This window comes from Calliphora vicina, chromosome 4 (genome assembly GCF_958450345.1).
Source record: "Calliphora vicina chromosome 4, idCalVici1.1, whole genome shotgun sequence".
Lineage (NCBI taxonomy): Eukaryota > Metazoa > Arthropoda > Insecta > Diptera > Calliphoridae > Calliphora > Calliphora vicina.
In genome coordinates this window covers 41629321-41647288 of record NC_088783.1, presented here as the reverse complement: position 1 = coordinate 41647288, position 17968 = coordinate 41629321, and the positions used below count along the sequence as shown (strand labels likewise).

General features: G+C 31.3%; 1 protein-coding gene across 1 annotated transcript in view; it reads left to right on the top strand.

Annotated features, from left to right (window-relative positions):
- Positions 1–9579: 9579 nt before the first annotated feature.
- The window catches only part of LOC135958020 (uncharacterized), a 48100-nt gene continuing 39711 nt past the window's right edge, over positions 9580–17968 (top strand). Inside the window, exon 1 of the mRNA XM_065508884.1 lies at positions 9580–9641. The gene's annotated coding sequence lies outside the window, so the exon portion shown is untranslated. The remainder of the gene's footprint in view (positions 9642–17968) is intronic.

The window sequence follows — 17968 nt, the reverse complement described above, 5'->3', positions numbered from 1 at the left end:
TAGTAATTTGTGATTGTATAAATTACGAGCATTTTCGTCGATATAGATTTTTTCTTTTAATTTGTTGTTTTTTGAAAGACACATACAAAAAAGTAAAAAAAAAATACCGACTGTAATGAACGACAATCTGCGAATGAACAATAACGATGAGAAAGAATAATAAAAATAAAGTTTTTAAATCCCAAAAAAACAAAACCAACAATAAGACACACACTCTAAGTCGTTCAGTAGATGTGATTCGCAAAAGTATGTAAGTTGCTTTACATCTTCAGAAGATGTATGGCCAAAAATAAACACACTGCTGAAACACCACAGGAACTAAACTAGAGGAGGAGAGGGATAGAGGAGTGAAATAATCAAGTTAAATAAACCAATAACAAAAACTACTACAACAACAGGCATCATCTACTTAAACTAACTAACAAACTTAACTTAAGTTTAACTAGGCACACGGAAAATATATTCATAGCGAGCAAACAACAAAACGAACGTATCCAACCAACGTAACAACCAACCATCCAAACTTCAGCTATTATTTGAGCTTAAAAATAAATTCCTTAAAAAAAACGAACAGCAACAACAACTACGACAATATTAAAAAATAGTATTACAATATTTTCAATTCATTTTTAAGAAAACACCAACCAACATCAGCCAGCGGCAGCATTATCATCATCCATGCCACCACCATTCCACACCACCAATTCTTTCTTACCTTGTGTGTGTTTTTTTATTTAAGAAAATATACTTTCTTGGAGCCTGTCAAAAAACAAAAATAAAAAACAACAACCAAAGTGGTTTGTTCACTTTGTTCTTGCTGTTATTGTTGTTGTCATTCCTGATGCTGCTGCTCTTTGAGTTCTTTCTGTTCGGATTAGTTCTTTCGTTTCAGTTCGTTAAAATTTATTATTGTTTCATTATGATTTTTCATTTGTGTATTTCATTTCTTGTACGAATCCGAACAACGAGTTCGACTACGATTATTTACCTAGGTCAGGGTTGCCGTTTTAAATATTGTTGATATGTAGTGGTTGTTTTTGGTCATAATATGTTTATTACAACAATCATTGGTACACATGGAAAAATCGATGCATATGTGAATATATTAACACTACGTACTCAGATTCTCTTGATCGGGTTAGATATTCTTAGTTCTAGTTCAGTTCTAGTTCAGTTCTGGGAGCTACACAAGCAGCAATTTCAAAACGTTTGCAAGCAGCAGGATTCATCCAAAATCAGGAAAATTGGGAACCATACGAATTGAAGCTGAGAGACCATGAAAGACGATTTTGTATGTCTGAAATGATGCTTGAGCGCTATAAAAGAAAATCATTTGCTTGCGATGAAAAATGGATGCATTACGATAAACCGAAGCATATGAGATCGTACGTGAATCCCGGCCAACCAGCCAAATCAACACCAAAGCCAAATATCTATGGCGATAAGGCAATGCTCTGTATTTGGTGGGAGCAAAAGAGTCCTATCTATTATAAGTTGCTGAAATATGACCAGACCATCAAAGGGAACCTGTACCGAATGCAACTGATTCGTTTGAAGCGAGTATTGTACCGTTAAAGGTACTTAGAATGAAGTGGTTGGGAAGTCTTGCCTCAACTGCCCTATAGTCCAAACCGTGCCCGTCCGACTACTATTTGTTTCGAATGCAGAACTACATCCAATAATTTGATTAGTGCTCAAGCCCTATTTTGCATCGAACGTCTTGCGGCATCCCTGTTCACCCTGAATTGTACGTTCAGTTTCCAATATAATTTCGAGTACAGAATATGTAATTCCTATATATTTCGCTTTGCACAATATGAACAGTTAACAGCCCCGTAGACGTGGAAATCTGAAGCTTGGTAAATAGAAACAGTTCTGTTTTCTCCATTATCTGTGAACCTGTTACAGAGCATTTCCGAGGCATTAGTCATTATACTCTTAATCTAGAAGGAAAAGTAACGTTAAACATCCTATCAAAATACGTGAGGGACGTTATGTAATCCGAGGTTTGGCTTAGGAACGTGGATAGTAAATTCAGCATAATTGCTTGTCCACACGTTCCCAACACAAACAAAACAGAACTGGTTATATTTACCACAAAGACCAAGCTTCTCCAGGGAATAAAACTATGTTTTACGCATCTCCAACCAAGCGGTATGTAGTTGAGAGTGATGAAGCCAAGTAGTGATGAAGCTCTTTGTACTATGCAGTATCCGCGATTATGGAGAAAAACTATCAATCGGCCATGAAATTCTGTCGTGGGAAATTGTGTTTTCATCGATTTCAGAGAGAGATTCACATCTGACACGTCCTTACAGCCTGGTAAATGGGTAGTGAGTGGAATATTCAGAGGTTCCGATGAAGATTGAAAATCGGTATTGTGTAGAATATCGAGAGATTCGGATAAAGATTCTGATCCTTTTAACATAGATCGAATTGGAGTATGTCCTGGCCAGAACCTTGTGGATACTTTAGTATTTTCAATGGATTTGCAAACATTCTCCATGAATTTCCTTTCGCGGTTTTAGTGTCATTCTTATAAGCAATGAGTTTAACTCGGTAAGTTTGCCATATCTTTTCTAAAGGCGATATTCAAATCTTTACGATCTTCCTTAGGTATTATAGAGAGTTCCGAATCCTACCAAGGTAGTTAAAACTTCTTAGCATTTGTTTAAGTTGGTAACTCTTGGCATACCTTTCCAAAATAACAACGAAACAAAAAAAAAAAACAATATTTATCTTCTAGAGCCTATTGGAAATATCATACATTTTAATTTTTCGTGCTTATTTCTCTATATTTTTCGTTTACAATTCGTGTTTTTTTTTTGGTTTGTTTTTATTTGTAATTTCTTGTTTTGGTTTTGCTTCTTTCTACAAAATTAACAAAAAGAACATAAAGTACGGAAGAAAAACAAATGTGTCTCAGTGCAAAAATCTGCTGCAGCAGCAACAGAAGTTTGTGCCGCCAAATAACAGCAGCAACAATAACAACAAAAATAGCAACAGTGAGTTATTTTCTCAGCCTCATTCGTATCTGAGAGATCAAACAAACAACAAAAATAAAATGCATAATAAGAGAAAAAAAACAACAGACATTTTTTTGGTACGACAACGTTTGGTTGAAAGGACGGACAGACGGACGGAAGCAGCAAGTGCTGCAATAAAGTGTTTTTTTATTGTAAAAATGTGCATGTAAAGCTAGTGGTGGGTTGAGCTTTCAGCTGACTGACTGACTGCCCGGCTGCCTTGACTGTTTTTGCTGTTGTTCCTGTGTGTCTTTGGTTTTTGCTTTGTTTTTGTTGCTGTTGTTTCTGTTTTCCTACATTTACAATTCATTTATTTATTTATTATTTTATTTTCATGTGTTTGTTGTACAAGATGTACTTGTGTGTGTGTGTGTATTGAAATGAAAAATTTAAATGCAGGTTTATTGTTGTTTTTTTTATATAAATATTGGTTAGAGATTGTGTAGTTGTTGTGCGAAATATTTAGTTGTTGTTATTAGGCAGTATGCATTTTGTTTGTGTTTTTGCTGTTGCTGTTTCCATTGTTGTTGCTGTTGTTTCATATTTTAATTTCCTTTACTCATTTTCTTTTCGTATAAAATTTGCTTTTGTAAATTTTCGTGAGAGAGTCTTTCAGTCGTTTTCTATCTTTGGGTTGGTTGGTTAATGTTGGTTGTTGTTTTTGCTGGAAGTAAATGTGTTTACATAAAATTAAGTTTAAGTAATAAAATATTTAAAATGTTTTTACACTCAAAGAAATCGAGTATGGTTGCATAATTAATTCCATATAATAAAGAAATATGTATGTAAAAGGTCATTCAATTGGGAGTTGCGAACTTTGACTTTTGATAGTGGCCATATAGTTGATGCTACATCTGTCGAACTGGCTGTCATTTATCTAGTTTGTTTTGCCAAATTACCATGGACGGTTATAGGGTTCAACAACACGAAGAAATGATAAAATTGTTTTATTAAAATTGGTGTTCTGTTAGTTTTTCATCAAAAAATCATCTTAATCACAATATTGTCGAATTTGGGACGATATTAATCCACATTAGATCCAAGAGCGTCCAATTTATGTATCCCGAAAAATTCACGGAAAATTGGACATTTCGACACGACTTAAAAATTCTGTTTTTTTTTCCTCAAATTTTTAGCTTTTATTTCGAAACATTGGGACAATATAAATTTATTCAAAGTATTGGCCATTGATAGCTATGACATTTTCCCATCTTTCTGGCAACATATGGATTCAAAGCCAAAAGAACTGTACATCTTTTGAGGCCAAGAACGAATCAAGCCAATATCGTATACTCTGTTCCAAAGTGAAGCGTATACCAGAGATAGCGTTCTGAATCGATCGAAACAAATAGTAGTCGGTCGGGCAAAGTCTGGACTTTAACAGGTATTGCAACATGATCGTGCAACATGTTCGCTTCAAACGAATCAGTTGCGTTCGGCACAGGTTCCCAGTGATGGTCTAGGCAGATTCCAGCAGCTTATAATGGATAGTGCCCTTTTGCTACTCCCCCCCCAAATACAGAGCATTACCTTATCAACAAGGATATTTGGCTTTGGTGTTGATTCGGCTGGTTGGCCGGGCTTCACATTATCTCTTACGCTTCGAGTTATCGCAATGGATCCATTGTTCATCCCAAGTAAAGATCATTGCAAAAATGATTTTCTTTTATAGCGTTCAAGCATCACTTCGGACATGCACAATCGTCTTTCAATGTCTCTCGGCTTCAATTCGTATCGTACCCAATTTCCCAGCTTTTGGAGGAATTCTATTGAAATTGCAGTTTGAGTAGCTGTCAATGATTTTGCAATCTCTTGTTGAGTTTTACACCAATCTTTATGGAGTTATGCCTCCAATTCTTGGTCTTCAAACTTTTTGGCTGGCCTGGGCGATATTTGTTCAACCGAAAAGTAAAATTCTCTATGACTCCGGTGCATAAATGAGCCTGAATTTGATATTGGCATGGGCTATGTTAGCTATGAGGTCCGCTGTGGTTTTTGGCTTACTCGCATAGAAAAAGCCTATCGATCTTGGTGGCCAGTTTACATCACCTCCACGTGAGATGACCGTGCCCTCAAATCGCTCGAGCTGAATGTCCAATGTGTTCATGAACTGTGTGGCACGTAACGCCGTCCTGTTGAAACCACATATCGTTGGTGTCCATAACATCCAATTCAGGCCAAAAGAAGTTGGTAAGACCGCTCGCCGTTGATGGTGATAACATAGCCAACGTCGTTACTAAATAAATATAGATGACGCCATCAGCTCAAATTCCATACCCAATAGTGACATGTGGATTGGTATCATCCCAAATTAGACAATATTGTTTGTTGACGTGACCATTCATCCAGAAATGATTTTTTGAAAAATGAACAGAACATCACTATTGTTAAAACAAAGTTATCATTTGCACGCGTTGTTGGACCCTATATTCGTCTGTGGTGATTAGGCAAAACAAACTGAATAAATGACAGTTAATTCGACAGATATAGCTTCAACAATATCATCGAATTCAGGAGAGTAAAGGTTAAAAAATATTATTTTTTTTTTTGATCGACATTTATCGGTTCGTACCAGCTAAGGATAGTGCACAGTATTTTAGATGGTGTAGTCCTATGTGCACCTGTTTCAATAATCGCTACCATTTTTATAATTTTGTTACGAAATTGCACTATCAATTAGAATTTAACAGTGTGTAACGAACTACTGCTGGCAACATGCATCATGTTTATAAACATTTGCAGTACTCGTGTATATATAATTTACATACACGAGTTTAAATTATAAATAGTAGCAGCGAATTGCAGTGAGTTAGTGTAGGAACTGTTAGACTTAACATTAACTGTATTACCAGTGTGTTTTCAAAGTGTGTAATATTAGTGTGTGCATTGAAAGAGAGTGATTATTTAAATTGTTGTGTTACTTTAAAATTTAAAGTAAAACATTTTTTTAAAAATGTACTCCTCTGAAAATTTGAAGTCCTTTTAAAAGGAAACAGGATCACGAAATGAAAAACTGAAAACGCAGTTTTTCTCCATTTAATTTATTGTTTCAGGCATATATAATCCGGTTCGTGTCTAATATTGAGTGTCGTACGGTGATATAGATAAAATATAGAGGTTTTCCTAGTTTTTTCCTAATATCTCATTTATGGGCCGATTTTGTCGATTTTAAATAGCAACCGAGCCGGAATTCCCGATATATTGATGTATGAATCATGTATGTAAGATATTTGGGGGCTTCGGAAAACTGATTTCAACATATAGATGGATAGACGGACATGGATATATCGACTTCACTATCTATAACGATCCAGAATATACATATATACTTTGTGAAAGAATGACAAACTTATATATACCCTTGCCACTCATGGCGAAGGGTATAAAAACGGTGGTTTATTTACTTAAATAAACCGTATTATTTTAATTGCAAATAAAAGCGATCAGTTATTTAAAAATTCTAACAACTCTTTATTTATTTAAACTTTAAATAAATAAAGAGTTGTTAGAATTTTTAAATAACTGATCGCTTTTATTTGCAATTAAAATAATACGGTTTATTTAAGTAAATAAACCACCGTTTTTATACCCTTCGCCATGAGTGGCGAAGGGTATAAAATTCATTCTTTCACAAAGTATATATGTATATTCTGGATCGTTATAGATAGTGAAGTCGATATATCCATGTCCGTCTATCCATCTATATGTTGAAATCAGTTTTCCGAAGCCCCCAAATATCTTACATACATGATTCATACATCAATATATCGGGAATTCCGGCTCGGTTGCTATTTAAAATCGACAAAATCGGCCCATAAATGAGATATTAGGAAAAAACTAGGAAAACCTCTATATTTTATCTATATCACCGTACGACACTCAATATTAGACACGAACCGGATTATATATGCCTGAAACAATAAATTAAATGGAGAAAAACTGCGTTTTCAGTTTTTCATTTCGTGATCCTGTTTCCTTTTAAAAGGACTTCAAATTTTCAGAGGAGTACATTTTTAAAAAAATGTTTTAAAATACTTCTGATCATCCTACTATGTCAAATTTAGTATCAAATGATCAAGAAGAGTTGTAAAATATTTCGTATTATTTTTATTTTATCCTGAAAGGATCAAAAGATGTCAAAAATTTCCTTTCAAATTTCTATCCTTGAATATCCTTTTAGATTTCCAATAAATTCCTTTTAAAAAAATAGTGAGTTAAAGATCCAAATATTGAATACCACATGCCAAAATTTCATCCTTCTATCTTAACAACTTAAGTGTTAAAAACTATTTTAAATTTGAATTATTTGATTTTTTATATTTTATTTCAATATTTCATTCGAAAAAAATATAACAAAATCCGTTATGAAAAGCAACGAAGAAGACTTTTAAAATGGTATAGTCAGGCAAGCACGACCTTATGATACCCTACACCGGTTATATGATTATAAAGAGTTTTCTTTTGATATGAAACTTATTTGTGTTGAATCTTATTTGAATACAAACATTTTCGGTAGTGGGCCTTATATGGGAGCTATGAATAATTATGGACCAATCGTCACAAAATTTGGTGGGATGAATTGCGAATATATGAAACATATTTGTGTTGAATTTTGTTTGGATACTGACATATTTCAGAGATTTATGTATATTAATGACATTTTCGAGAATGTTGCTTATATGGGAGCTATGGAATATTGTTGACCGATCGTCACGAAATTTGGTCGTGAGAGTTCGGCTTACATAAATCTTAATTGTGCTGAATTTGGTTTGAATATGTTTATAATTAAGATATTTATGAGAGCTTAACTATTTTCAAATAGGCCAATTGTATGGGGGTTAGGATAAATAATGGGCTGATTCTAACCAAATTCAATACAATAGCCTTTGTCCTTGGGGCAATATAAAAGTTTGTGCCAAATTTTGTCGAATTATCTTTAAACCTGCGACCTGTAGTTTGATTATATTTTTGTATGTTGCAAACAACAGCCCTAACCCATTATACCTCCCCCACTATGGTGGTGTAGTTTATAAACATGCACTTTTCTTAATAAAACTTTTTTGTATACTAATAAATTTTTATAAAGGCTGAAATTTTGACATTTAGTATAGAATATTTGGGTGTTTAACGCACTATTGTTTTTAAAAGGAATTTATTGGCAATCTTAAAGGATAAACATTTTAAAGGACATTTTTGACATGTTTTGATCCTTACAGGATAAAATAAAGATAATACAAAATATTTTACAACTCTTCTTGTTCATTTGACATACAATTTGTCATTGTTGGAATAGCAGGAGAATTTTTAAATATTTTTTGAAAAATGTACTTCTTTGAAACTTTGAAGTCCTTAAAAAAGGACACAGGATCACGAAATGAAAAACTGAAAACACAGTTTTTCTCCATTAAATTTATAGTTTCAGACGTATATCATCCGGTTCGTGTATAACGAATTTTTCCTCTATTTGTCGGACGGTGTATCTGGATAACTAAGTCATTAATATAGACAATATGGATATCTAATGATTTCAAAGTCCATTGCAACGATGTATATAATAAGTTGGGCCTACAATGGGTCAAAATCGGGAAAAATATTTTTTTCTCACGATTTTTTTTTTAATAAAAAAAAATTTTTTGTCACAAATTCTTTTTTGAAAAAATTTTTTAAAAATTTTTTAAAAAAAAATTTGGAAACAAAAATATTAAAAAAAATGTTTAAAAACAATTTAAATAAACAAAAATAATTTTGTTTAATTAAAAATATTTAAAAAAAAATATTTTTAAGTATAATTTGGAGAAGGGTATATAAGATTCGGCACAGCCGAATATAGCTCTCTTACTTGTTAAAAGGTAAAAACGTAACAATATGTTGGAACTTTCTTAAGGGAATTTTATTTACCAATATAGACTACACCGCTACCCGTAGAATTAGAAAAATAGTTTATAAGAGGAAAATCAATTGTTTATTACAGAATTCAGAACTTTAGGTTCTGGAAACATGTAAATTTAGTAAAGAAATGAAATCATAATAATTCATAAATTAATTTGCACATGTCAGAGATTTCTTTGAGTGTAAAGTACAAACTGAATACTGTAACAATGTAACAACGATAACAATAATAATAATAATAATGAGAATAAAACATCTAAAGTAAATTTCCAATCTATGCTATACTTTACATACACCGATACTAAACACAAACACACACACTCAAACCAACATAGTCAAATAAACGCACACATTTACACTTGCTTACATTCAATTTAATTTTAAAACTAGGAGTGTATCTAGCAGATACTTACGTACGTTCGTACGTACATATTTGTACTAAGAAACTTTACTACGATTCTAAAAGCTAAATAATGGTCGTATTATAAATTTTACTTGAGCAGTTGAAATTTTATTTCAATTTTTTTTTTTATATTTTTTTGAATTTTATATTTAAACACATTTCGAAAAAAGAATTTGCGCTCATTACATTATTAAACTTGTACTCGTCGTTCATTTGGAATGGATGGATGGTTGGTTTGTTGGGGGGTTCGGTCGGTCGGACGGACTGCCGGTTCTACGTTTGGGTTATAAGTTTTATTTTATTCCCTGCTGCTAGATAAACTGGTAAAAATTCATAAAATTCATAGTTTCAATTATTTGTCTTGCCTGTGTGCGAGTGTAATTGTGGCTAGAGAGCGAGAAAGAGAGCGCAATATTAATTTGACTCTTTGATTTTATTATTTTTAATTTTTTTTTATTTTTTTGTTTGTTTTTGGAACAATGAACGAACGAACGACGGACGCGCTTATAAGTTTTCTTGACTTTACAAATCTACGAATAAATATTTCACAAATAATAAAATAAAAACAAAATTATTTTGTTGTTTTTGTCGTTGTTTTTCTTCGTACTATTTAAGGTTTGTTTGTCTATCTATCTAGCTGTGGTGGTGTGTGTGTGTGTTTCTTTTTAAAATATCTATAAGTTTTAAGTTTGAAAATATATTTTTGTTTTATTATTTTATATTGTATCTACAAGAACAACAATAATAAAAACATACATCCATATTTTCGTTGACTGTTGGTTGGTTGCTTGGTTGGTTTGTTTGTTGTACTTACTTTACTATGTTGGTTGTTGGATCGTCGTCGTTGGTTCGTTTCAGTTTGGTATGGGCATAGCTAGAGTTTTATGGCATAGCTTGGAATGGTTTCGTTGGGTTGTATGGATGGATGTTGGTGGGTAACTTTGAACTCTTCTTATAGTTGCGATTGTGTTGGTATGAATGTTTTTATTTTTATTATTATTTGTGTATGTTGTACAAAAAAAGTACGTAGTTTATTTTATATGTATATTTTCTTTTCATAAATTGAGCCGATTTTTTATTATGTATAATTTTTTTTTTCGCAAGTTTCGCAACAGTGGGTTAGGCGGAGGAAAGTTTTAGAATTATGATTATTTTTTAATTAAAATTTAAAAATACTTACATACATATGTATGTATGTAATAAAAGGAAAAGCTATAATTAAGTTTTGGTTATCTTAACAAAACAAAATGTTTACCCAAAAAATGTTGATTAACAAAATATTCGCATTTTTTTTTGGTGTAAATATTTTAGTCCAAAAATACTATACAAATAAATACAAATTTGAACAATTTTTTTTTGTTGATTTTGAAATATTTTTTGAATATTTTTTTTTTTTTTTTAAATGGCCTGACAAAATTCGGTTTAAAAAATATTTCTCCAGAAATTTCGGAATACATATAGGCAAAAAATTTAAAAACAAGTAAGAGTGCTATATTTGGTTGTGTCGAATCTTATATCGTCACCTAAAATTCAAAATAACGTAACATCACTTTTCATAAGTTTATAGGAGAAGCAAAAAACGATGTAAAATGAAAACTACTTGAGATATTGAAACAAAATTTTCAAATCTGAATTACAATGACACTAGAAATATATCTTATAAAAAAAACTAATTTTTTCAAAGCACACTTTAAGATATGTGGCTTACGTTTATTTGAATTGTTATTTTCTGAAACAAAAAAAACGTATCATCAATATAAATTTTTATGAAAAAATAAAAACTTAAATTAAAAAATTTTTTTATTTTAAATAAAAGCTGTTGATATATGGGGCATTTCATAATAAAAAAAATGTTTAAAAAAAGGGCCCATATTGGAGAAAAAATCGATTTTGCAAAAAAAAATCAAAAATTGTATTTCTTGAGTTATAAAATATTTATTTTGATAGATATCCCACTCGCATCCCACTAAGGGACTAAAAATATCTTAAAGGAATGGACCTAAGCTTTCTTTTGACTAAAAAAAAATTTTAAAAAAGGGCCCATTTTGAAAAAAAATTCGTATTTGCAAAAAAAAAAGTCAAAAATTGTAAGTCTTGAGTTAAAAAATATTTATTTTGATAGATATCCCACTCGCATCCCACTAAGCGACCAAATAGGTGTTCAAGGAAAATATCTAAGCTTTATTTTAAGAAAAAAAGGGCCCATTTTATTGATTTCGGGAAAAAATATTAAAATTTTTTTATTTTTTTTTAAATATTTTTTTTCGAAAGATTGAAGAAAGAGCTATCTAAACTATTTGGTACACATTTTGCTAAGAACAATAGGTAATAAGTTACATGGATAAGAAAAAACACCTGTTTGACCCCCTACAACTCAGAGAGTTCTCGACCGATCTTGTTGAAAAATTGTGTCTGAGTTACTATCCAATAGAACTAACCTTGGTGAAAATTTCATCCCGATCGGAAGACATCGATTTCAAAAGTTGGTTCACTTGACATGAAATGCCCCATATACATTTTTAAATTTTTTATGTTTTTTTTATTTTAATTACTAACAACTACTTTTTTAAACTAATCTTAAATTTTCATAAAGACTGCAAAAAATATTTAATTGCAACAAATTTATTAAAAAAAAATTAGTATACACCTAATATAAGGTAAAAACAATTTATTAATAAATTACTCAAAGCGTAATATTTTTGCAAAAAAAATTATTTTTTTTTTTATAAAAAAAAATTTTGACATGAATTTTTTATGAAAAAATTATAACATTATTTTTTTTAATTTTCTTGTCAAATTTATTTTTTAATGAAGACAAATTTGTCAAACATTTTTTAAAAAAATTCTTTCTAAATTTATTATTGTAAAAAATTTAATGATAAAATTCCTTTTTTTTATGGAAAACAATTCGGGTTAAAAAATATTTTTCCCGATTTTGACCCCATTGCAGCTTCGACTTACTATGGCGTTGCAAAGGTCTTTGAAATATCTATCATTAGATATCCATATTATCTATATTCAGATAAACAGTGACCTACAAAAGTCTACGTACGACCATTATTTTCGTAACTCGCTGACTTCTAAACCATAATAAGTAAAAGTAATGATGCAGTTTTATTTCAAATGCATTTTTATTAATATAACAAATAAAATAGCGCTAAATTTATAATTAATTTAAACTGTTATTCACAAAAAATTAAAAAAATATGTTGACAAAAGTCTACATACGATCTGTACACTAAATAAACATTTTTTAGAGAATACAAATTTTCATTAAATTCAATATTTCGTTGGGCCACCACGGGCATCTACAAGCGTCTGGGCATCTAAGTAACTAAATTTTCCAGTTCTACGGACGTTATATTTTGCCATTCTTCTGGAAGCTTCTCCTTTAACATTGGTGCACAAGTAATAAGATGTTTTCGGATCTTCCGTTGTAGAATTTCCCACAAGTGCTCAATAACATTTAAGTCCGGGCTTTGAGGTGGTGTGTACAATTGTCGTGGGGCATGGTAGAGTAACCAATCTTTGACAGTTTGAGACGTATGTTTCGGATCGTTATCTTGCTGAAATATCCAACTTTAACCAAGAGTTAAAATATCAACTGGTGCTCTCAAATTTTGTTCCAAAATGGATTTGTACTAATAACGATCCATATTACCCTCAATAATCACTAACTTTCCCACACTGCCACCACCATGCTTAACTGTAGCAAGTAAGTTTTTCGGATCCATTGCTGTATTTGTTTTGCGCCATACTTTATCTCTCTCCAACACTTCCAAATATGTTATACTTCAACTCATCAGTGAACATAACTCGCTTCCAGAATACCATGTACTTTTCAAAGTGCTTTTGGGCGAATTCCAAACGAAGTTCGCGATCCGTTCGCTAATTTAAGAGGATTTCTGCTTTAATTACCATTATTATTTAAGGTTCTTGGAATTGTTCGTGAATAAACAATATCTTCTGATCTTGTTGCGAGTTCTTTGGCCAATTTTGTGGCATTTACTTTTGGGTTTTTGTTGACTTCTTTTAAAATGAAGATTACATCTCTACGATGTAGTTTCTTTGGGCGACCACTTCGCGGCTTGTTTTTAACTGTACCAGTGTTTTCAAAGTAACTGAATATTTCTTGATCGGTAGACTTAATAAATAGCATTGTTTTTTTTATTGGTTTTTATGAATAATTTTGCAAGTTTACATTGCAACAACATTTTTTTTGGTGCATAGCTATAAAAATAGATTTCAAACAAAACTGCATTATTATTTTTTTATTTACCGGGTTTTATCTTATAAAGTGGCAAAAATTGTGGTCGTACGTAGACTTATGTCGACTACTGTGAGATTTTTTCTTTAATCTCAGCCATTTGTGGTCCGATTATCTCGATTTTAAATAGCAACCAAACCGGGTCTATAGCGGATATATTGATGTATGTATCATGTAAGTTGGGAGATACGGAAAGTACAGACGAATATGACTATATCGACTCCGCTATCTATAACGATTTCGATCCGAATATACATACTTTGTGGTGTCGCAAATGAAAAATGTAGAAATTACAAAAGGAATGCCACTCAGGTTGAAGGGTATAATTAGTAAGGGAGCTGAAACAAACTTGATTAGTGAATTAAATATGGGTACATTAAATTTGAAACATTTGTACAATATAAATTTATTCAAAGTATTGGCCATTGTTAGCTATGACATTTTCCCATCTTTCTGGCAACATATGGATTCCGAGCCAAAAGAACTGCTCATATTTTGAGGCTAAGAACAAATCAAGCCAATATCGGATATTCTGTTCCAAAGTGTAGCGTATCCCAGAAGGAGCGTTCTGCTTCTATCTACCTCGGACTATAAAGAGTGTGAGGAAAACTTTCCAATCACTTCTTTGTAAATAGTTTTTAACAGACATGTCTGGACGCATATTCTGGGCGTTTTGAGGCCAATGCTCGCTTCAAACAAATCAGTTGGGACCCTTTTGCTCCCACCAAATACAATTCGGCTGGTTGGCCGAGCTTCAAATGGATCAATTTTTATAGCAAGTAATGATTCGGTGCAAAAATGATTTTCTTTTATCTCGGCTTCAATTCGTATGATACCCATTTTCCCTGCTTTTGGAGGAATCCTACAGCTTGCAAACGTTTTGAAAATGTTGACTGAGTAGCTCCCAATGATTTTACAAGCTCTTGTTGAGTTTGGCAACAATTTTTTTGTTCTCAGTGGCACTTTTTTTTAATTAAAAAAGTAAAGCAAAACTTCTCGCATATGATGCTTTGTTGGCACAAAATTCGACATTTTCGAAGCAAAATAAAACTTTGTTTACACTATAATCTTTAATAACTAAATGAGAATAAATGACAGATTATACCCTTCAAAATGAAAAAAAACAAGTAAGAGTGCTATATTCGGCTGTGCCGAATCTTATATACCCTTCACCAAATTATACTTCAAAATTTTAAATATTTTTAGGTAAACAAAATTTAATTTTTTTCCAGTTGTTTTTTGAATTTTTTGAAAAAAAAAAAATTTTCGATTGTTATTTTAAATTTAATTATTTTTTTTTTTAAATTTAAAATTTTTTTTTTTAAATTTTAAAAAATTTTTTTTTTTAAATTTAAAAATTTTTTTTTTTAAATTTTAAATTTTTTTTTTGTTTTTTCAATTTTTTTTTTTTTTAAAAAAAATTCGGGTTCAAAATTTTTTTTCCCGATTTTGACCCATTGTAGGTCCAACTTACTATGGTCTTATATACGTCGTTGCAAATGTCTTTGAAATATCTATCATTAGATATCCATATTGTCTATATTAATGTCTTAGTAATCCAGATATAGGTAAAAAATAGGTCAAAAATAGAGGTTGTCTTGGTTTTTTCCTCATATCTCAGCCATTTGTGGACCGATTTTGCTGATTTTAAATAGCAAAATTCTCGAAAGCATGTCTGACCGAATTATTGAAGATTTGGATCCCGAAGATATCTGGGGTCTTCAGAAAACTGATTTCAACAGACAGACAGACGGACAGACAGACAGACAGACAGACAGACGGACATGGCTTAATCGACTCCGCTATCTATAAGGATCCAGAATATATATACTTTATAGGGTCGGAAATGAAAAATGTAGAAATTACAAACGGAATGACAAACTTATATATACCCTTCTCACGAAGCTGAAGGGTATAAAAACACTATAAATCCCTCCTTTTTAAGTCATACACCCAATACAAGTACTCAAACAATGATTCCAATCCTCAGTACTCGTTACACTATACAATAAAAACGTCTCAATATAACACCTCAGGTTAGATATTGTGTCGTGTTAAAATTAGTTTAAGTTTATCGGGATTCTCCAATATTATTTTAGCGACCCACAACTGCAGATTCATGCTATTGTTTGGCATGCTCATTATGTCCATATTCTCTGGGAACCTTTTAGAATATCAGGAATGATATAGCATTAATAAGGTTGATTGAATCCGTTTTCGGGCAAATTTTCATTTATTGGTGCCCCGATAGACCAGCCGATAGTGTGCTGAACTATTAATCTCAGGGTTGCGGGTTCGATTCCCGTCAGAGACTCTGGGTGTACCTGCAGACAAGAAAATCGCTTCGCAGTTTTTTTTTTTAGTCGAATTTTGTATCAACGAATCATCAGACGCGGGAAGTTTTGCTTCACTTCTTTAATTTGAAGGACACCGATTGCTCACCAAAGCTTATGGTGAAGACAAATATCGCCCAGGCCACCAAAAAAGTTTGAAGACCAAGCATTGGAGCCATTACTCCATGAAGATTGTTGTCAATTGTTTCAAAATCACTGGGAACTACTCAATCAGCCATTTTAAAACGAGCAGCAGGATTCATCCAAAAGCAGGGAAATTAGGTACCATACGAATTGAAGCTGAGAGACGTTTGTATGTCCGAAATGCTATAAAAGAAATTAATTTTTGCACCGAATCATTACTTGAAAATTTCTGAAATAATTTTTCTTTTTGCATTAACCACTGTGCAATAATAGTAGATTTTTCATTTTAATATTTTTTCCTTTGTTGAATTATTTATTTTTTTCTTCTTTTTTGTTAAAAAAAAATAAAAAAGAAGTTTATATGTTTCAGTTTCTTGACTCTTTTTTTTTTCTTATTAAGTATTTGACTAGCAATAAATAAATAAAATAAATACCAAAATGAAATAAAAAAAAAATGCCAGCCATGCCTTCTTTAGCAACTTATATTTTCTTGAATCTCGAATGAGTTTGTGTTTAGTTTAGGTTTTTTTTTTAATATTATTTTTGAATTTTCGTTAAATTCGTATTGAGTTTCGTCGTTTGTACTTGTTTTGTTGTAAGTTGTATGCTCGTATTTGTGAATTTAGTCTATAATATTATTTTGTTGTACATATTGTAGTAAAAATAAGTAACAACAATAGCTAATGAAACGTGTGTTCAAATGTTGTTGTAGTTATTGCTGATGTTGTTTTTGTATTTATAATAAACTACCGGTGAGGTGGTGGTACTCGTATCGTTTTATTCATACAACAATCATCCATCCAAACATTCACAGATCCATCCATTCATACACAGATACACAGATATTTACTTGTTCATTTGTATTTGTTTATTGTGGCACTTTTTTTTTTAGTGTATTTTTCACAAATATGGAATTTTTGAATTTATGTTTGAATAATTGAAATTGTGTATTGTATTGTATTGAAATTATATACCTACTCATACATATTTTGTTCAGTTGAGTTTAGTTTTATTATATTTTTTCTTTTAGAAAGCACAATAAAGAAAATAATAAAATGAAATAAAATAAAATAGTAACATGTATGTAAGTTTAGTTCAGTGGTTTGTTTTTTTTCTTCTTCTTCTAAGTTTTATTAAACTGTACTACTTTTATAAATTAAATTATACATTTAGTATATCTTTTTTTTTGTTTAAATTAAGTGGATTTGAAATAATTGTATACAGTGGTGGGTTTCGTTAAGATAGATATGTACATGGATACATACGGATATCAATTGACATTTAGTGCTAAATTTTTAAATTAACAGTAATTTAATGAATTAAATTTAGTTTGAAATGAAATAAGTATAATAATTTCCAAGGTGCCGAACGCGACATTCATACTCAAAGGCGTAAATTAAAAAAATTCTACACAATTATTTCTTTCTTATTTACACTTGGCGATATCATGTTTCTAGCAGTATGATAATAATGAACATGGTATCCCGAACGTGACAAAAAATGCAACTCGATTTCGACTGTTAAAAATCAGCGAATTGGAACATAATTTATTAAAAATGATTTTTTTATACCCTTCATTTTCGTGAGAAGGGTATATATAAGTTTGTCATTCCGTTTGTAATTTATACAATATAATTTTCCAAACCTATAAAGTATATATATTCTGGATCCTTATAGATTGCGGATTCGATTAAGCCATGTATGTCTGTTGAAATCAATTTTCTGAAGACCCCAGATATCTTCGGGATCCAAATCTTCAATAATTCTGTCAGACATGCTTTCGAGAAGTTTCCTATTTAAAATCAGCAAAATCGGTCCACAAATGACTGAGATATGAGGAAAAAACCAGGACAACCTCGATTTTTTACCTATATCTAATGATAGATATTTCATAGACCTTTGCAAT